We start from the raw sequence: 6,000 nt of genomic DNA, 5'->3' as shown, positions 1-6,000 counted from the left end.
ACAAAACATCCTGCTACCATCCTTTGCAATTGCTATTGCGAAAGCGAATGGTGGTTTTTTGTTTCTTCCTTCCATTTTGCCAGCCCGCAGTCATCCTAGTCCTTTCGCTAATTGGATGCTGCAGGTCCAAATGAGCAACCGCACTAATAGCGAACTCGATGGTACCGCACGAGATATTATAACTTTTAGTTTCTTTCCCGTAATTAAACACTCCACCACGGCCACACACGCTAGCCGGGCGTGTAGATCAGGACACCGTTTGCCATACGACGTGCTCGCTTTTCCTTCCCGTACAAATATGCACACGTAAAGATCCATTCCCTCGGGGCCTTTTCGTACGATGTCTTCAGCACCCAGCGCCAACTCAGTACAGTAGGACCTTGCGACGAACACCAAACGTGTGTGAGTTAATTTTGCTTTCCGATTCTAATGCATTTGTCCCACGGTACGCTGCTGGTTGTTGGGGAATGGTGCGAATACGGTCCTGCTGGTGGGCGTCCAAGCGCAAATGGAATAATGATGATGCTCGAATTAATGCTTTCCTGCAGTTCCTGAAGTTTTTCGGTGCATAATTTTCCGCTACATCCAGTCACACATCGGAGCTGGAGGTAGCAGACCGATGCTTCTAATGGTGAAATTCAGTAATTAATTTTATGGCATTTTTTAACACTTCCCCACTGGCGCGAAGGCGGCACAGAAGCTGTTCATCGTTTGCATGGTAATGGGAATACACCAAGGTTGGCCCTTGGTCGGTGACAAACAATCCCTCTACACCGAGCAACCGAAGAACTCCTTATGCGGCATGGGATTCTTATTATTACTATTATACTCATCACCTTCGTCCTTTTTTTTCCACTTGCATTCATCATAATGGCTCTAGGTGGAGACGTGGAATGGGACGAGAAGGACGAAACAGGCTCCATATTCATAAGAATCCGTTCCAACACCAACTCCCTTCGGTTCTGCGCCGATTGTTATCCACCTTTCGTTTGTAAGCGGGGATGAAAACATGAAAGATTTGAATGCTGGCTGGCTGCTTAATAGCTGGTCTCGCTGTACCCCTCGTTCCTGTCCGTAGCCGTTTGTCGTCTCCGTAAATCCTTGAAATCTGCACACCAAGCAGACGACCTATGTGCGACTGTGCGTGTTGACATCTACAGTTGTGGTAGCAATAGTTGCCGAAAGGAATATCATGGGTCCTAAATATGTTGCAGTTTGTGGAGCTCAGGTTAAGTATGATCACTAAGATAAATATCGCTAAGATTTTTATACGAAGAATCGAGTCAAAGTATTTAAAGTCCTCTAACTATCATAACATCGTTGATGTCAACTGATATTTCGCTTCCTATTCAAACCTCCTCGTGATAAGAACTTTTGAAAAACGGTTACCAAGTCTTCAACACATCGATCTTCAGTTCAATCGTTATACGAATCTCTCCAAGTCCATGCGTAGTTATTTTCAACACCAATCCGGAGATCTTCTGTTGAGAACAAGAGTTTAATAATCTTGTCAAAAAGCTAAGATTTAGGAGTCGTTACAATCACGTGTTCTGTATCAAACAGCAAAAATTGACAAGTTCCAATTAATTCATAGTTTATCGAACATGTTTTTACCAAGAATTCATTTATTTATTTATTTAAATTCCATTATGACGGCAATGCCGTATTTTCAACACCGCTTATGTTGAATGAAAATAACAAATTTTTCTCACAAGGCATTTCCTCCTTGCGATTTACCTTATCCCGGGCCTGCTCGGTTGTGATGGTAGTTGGTGTATTTCGATGTGGTTTGTCTGTCGTTGTTGTATGTGATACGTCTGTTGTCCTATTGTTTTGTGTGATGGTATTGATCCGGGGCTATTGTTTTAGTTGTTGTGATGCATAGTGGTTTATGTGTTGCATCTATTGTACGTGGTGTGGCTGATGGGCGATTGCGCCACTCTTCACTGGAACAACTTGGCACTGTTCGACTTTGGCCGACCCTTAACGGAACTAGAACAAAACAAGACAGCAGATGGGTTAGAGACGGACTACAAGTATACACCAATAAGTCTGCCTCCCTTTCAGTGGTTTTGGCGTTGTCCTTGGAGGTGACTGTTTCCTCATCGGCTTAAAGTGGCACTACATAAAACAATTATCCACAAAGACAACAAAAAACAAAAGATGGACTACGAAGGGATATGGGAACAATGGAAATTAAGGATAGGAATCAAAGGATAAGTCCGTTATCTCGCGCAAAGCAGTAAATGAGCCTCATAAACTTGAGGTCCCTACACCCCAAAATGTCGCGAATTGGAGTACCCGGGAGCCTTCCGATTAACCCGGCCGCATCCAACAAGGAAGGTCTGGCGGTTTCAAACTCCACGCAGGACCACAGAAGGTGGTCCACATCGTGAAATCCTACACCGCAGCCACATACCTTTGACGTTGCCAGATTAATACGCTGTAGATGTCCATCCAAAGCGAAATGATTCGACATGAGTCGGGACATCATTCGAATGAAAGCACGATCTACAGGGAGCCCACCAAACCAAGGCCGCAGGGACACTTGCGGAGAGATCGAGAAAAGGAAACGCCCTAATTCGTCCGCTTCCCACCCAAGAATTCATACTTGTATAGATTTTTCATGGCGTTTTGTCTAACATCCAACATTTACTAATGGTACAGTCACGGAACACTATGAAGAGTTAGGAGTATATCATGCATTCTATTTCTTTAGTTTAACGTCATTTTATATAACAAATAGGATAACCCATTGTCCTATGACATTTATATTGCAGCTTATTAAACCAGTGGAGGATCAATCCCCTTGGAGGTCCAGGGCGGAATTTTTCAAGGGGGGCCCGTAATTTTGCTACGGCATTATCGGTGTTAGGGAGATGTACTTCAAACATGATGTAACAACACCAGCAAAGTCTCGGAAAGAAAGCTCCCTTGCGTACATCTCAGAGTTCTGTTGCGTAGCCCTGTAAACGGGCCTAGTAAGCTAGTCTCTATATATAAGAGTTTGTATGCGCTAAGGAGAACGATAACGCCACTACTTGGATCACATTTTTTATGACTCACGTACATTTACGAATCCTGAGTAGTCCAACGCCTTCTACGATTTTTCGCCCAAGGTACCGTTTTCAATCGGTTTACTTCTTCGGTAACAATCAGAGAAATTTCTTAGAAACCTGTTTTACTCATGTTGATATTTAAGACCATGAACAACACAATTGTTTTCAGATTTGCGATACCAGAAAAACATGTTTTTCAAGAGGTGGCACCTGCAGTGCGGAATAAGTTTGCCCATCACTATTGCAATGCATACTATCAAACTCGTGAGAGCGATCGCTAGTGTAAGGCAGATGGATGAAACGGAAAGCATCCTACATCACGCTCAAACTTCCCGTCGGTTGGTACTAAATTCCATACAAAACCAGCTGTTTTCAGATTGCCGATACCAGGAGAGCATCCACGGAAGAGGTAGCACCTAGTACAGCAATTTTGCTCGAAAACCGCCGAAAGGTATGCAATGTTTAAACACTAACTTTCCCGTTGGTCGAGAAAAATTTCTTCGAAAACTACCAGTTTCCGAATGTATAATACCAGGAGAGCATGCACGGAAGAGGTAGCTCCTGGTACTGCGCCGTAAGGTATGCAATGTTTATACACTAACTTTGCAACCAACTTGCAACGCAATGCGCCGTAAGGTATGCAATGCTTATACACTAACCTTGCAACCAACTTGCAATGCAAGTTTGGTGCATGCAAGAAACTTGCAGCAAGATGGCGCGCAAGATGGCGCCCAACTTCGTACTTGCATGCAACAAACTTGCATGCAAGCTTGCATGCAAACTTGCATGCAAGTTCTTGCAAGCAAATTCTTGCATGCAAACTTGCATGCAAGTTTGCATGCAAGTTTGTATGCAAGTTTGCATGCAAGTTTGCATGCAAGTTCTTGTATGCAAGTTTGCATGCAAGTTCTTGTATGCAAGTTTGCATGCAAGTTTGCATGCAAGTTCTTGCATGCAAGTTCTTGCATGCAAGTTCTTGCATGCAAACTTGCATACAAACTTGCATGCAAACTTGCATGCAAGTTTTCATGCAAGAAATTGCTTGCAAAAACTTGCATGCAAGTTTGCATACAAGCTTGCATGCAAGTACGATGTTGGGCGCCATCTTGCTGCAAGTTTCTTGCATGCATCAAACTTGCATTGCAAGTTGGTTGCAAGGTTAGTGTATAAACATTGCATACCTTACGGCGCATTGCGTTGCAAGTTGGTTGCAAAGTTAGTGTATAAACATTGCATACCTTACGGCGCAGTACCAGGAGCTACCTCTTCCGTGCATGCTCTCGTGGTATCGGAAATCGGAAACTGGTAGTTTTCGAAGAAATTTTTCACGACCAACGGGAAAATTAGTGTCCTGGTCCTGGTGCAATTTTGTTTATACTTTAAAGTCACAAAGTCGATATTCTTCTCTGCATTTAATTTATCACATAGAAAAAAATGTTTTATATAACCAAGGAAGATATTTTTGATCAATTTTCTACCTTGTAAATTAATTTTTGTAGTTATAATTTAACTTTGTTATAAAATTTTCAAAAATCAAACAATAGGCACAAATTTATTGGGGCCCCCAACACGGCGAGGCCCTAGGCGACCGCCTACTCCGCCTACCGTTTGATCCGCCGCTGTATTAAACTGAATATAGGTCCACAAGTTTGTACGATCCAAGATATGGTTTCTTGTTTTAAAGTCGATCTTTTCAATAGTTATAACAAAACATTATCAAAAAACTATATTGTGAGCATACTGTTTGATGATTTTGCTTACTCAAGTCTTTTAAACAATATTCAAGATATGATAGGCAAGCCATCAGATTTAAACCGATCTTCAGACTAATGGTTATGTTATGATTGAAATTTAGATATTTTTTAAATATCCACCAAAGTGTAAATAGGGAAATAAAAACATTTTTTTGCGCCAATCACTTGTCCATCACTGTCTGCTCCATCCACTGTGGTGTGAAAGATTATCCGTTTTTTATGTGGGGCGCCAGTGAGACAACCATCCTGGGGGGACACATGGCAGAAAAGCAACTACATTTCACTCGTTTCACATAAATTATTCAACATCGACATCCACCATTTTTTTTTCATTTTCTGCTTGCACGCCCTTATCAAACGCGTTCACCTACGGTTTGGCCGGTTTTGGCACATTTTGTTGGGGCCTGGAAAGAAATAGACGATAAGGCGGGGGAAAAAACGAAGTGCTGGATAAAACAGAAATTCTACCTAATGCGGTAAGCACCATTAACGGTTATAATGAGGTTGCTTGAGGTTACGGGAATATCCAACCTGCCTGCAACCCGTCGACCTCTACCGATCGAGCAATCGAGCTGGAAGATCACAGGGAAAGCATTTCGTCAGCATAATTGAACTGGATGCACAAAATCACTCACTATACGATGCAAATGAGCGTCGGTTTAGTGACGGAACCGCAAAGTACGGCCCCGCAAGGTGATGCTGGAAGGTGATGCCTGGTGCGGGTCACCATTTCGGGTGTCGTTAACACTTTCTGCTTTCCACCCATCGTTTGGTTGTCTGGTGAACCTACCGAAGACAGCTAGCAAACAAAAACGGTCCTCCATTTGTGGTAAAAGTATAATAATCCATTCCTATTGCATACACGTGATGCTACTTCTCATAATGATCATTATTCAATTCGAAAATTCCACTCAAATGGAACCTTTTGACACCATTGTGAATTAGAGCAGCAAAGGTGGCGGGCTAGTTTGGCTCGTTGGTATTCGATGGCATTCATCTGACAAGAAGCATCTTGAGCATTCGTTTGATCCATGGAATATTTAATTATCTATTGGAAGGCAATATTGGGAAGATGCATTGTTTAAGGACGATACGCACTCCTGCCATTGCGAAGATTGTTTACTCTTTTCATTAAATATCTACTTGGAACAACCTAAATTTGTATGTATAAATCGAAAAGATATTAT

Source organism: Anopheles moucheti, chromosome 2, assembly GCF_943734755.1.
Source record: "Anopheles moucheti chromosome 2, idAnoMoucSN_F20_07, whole genome shotgun sequence".
Lineage (NCBI taxonomy): Eukaryota > Metazoa > Arthropoda > Insecta > Diptera > Culicidae > Anopheles > Anopheles moucheti.
Note: the sequence above shows the minus strand (reverse complement) of the source record.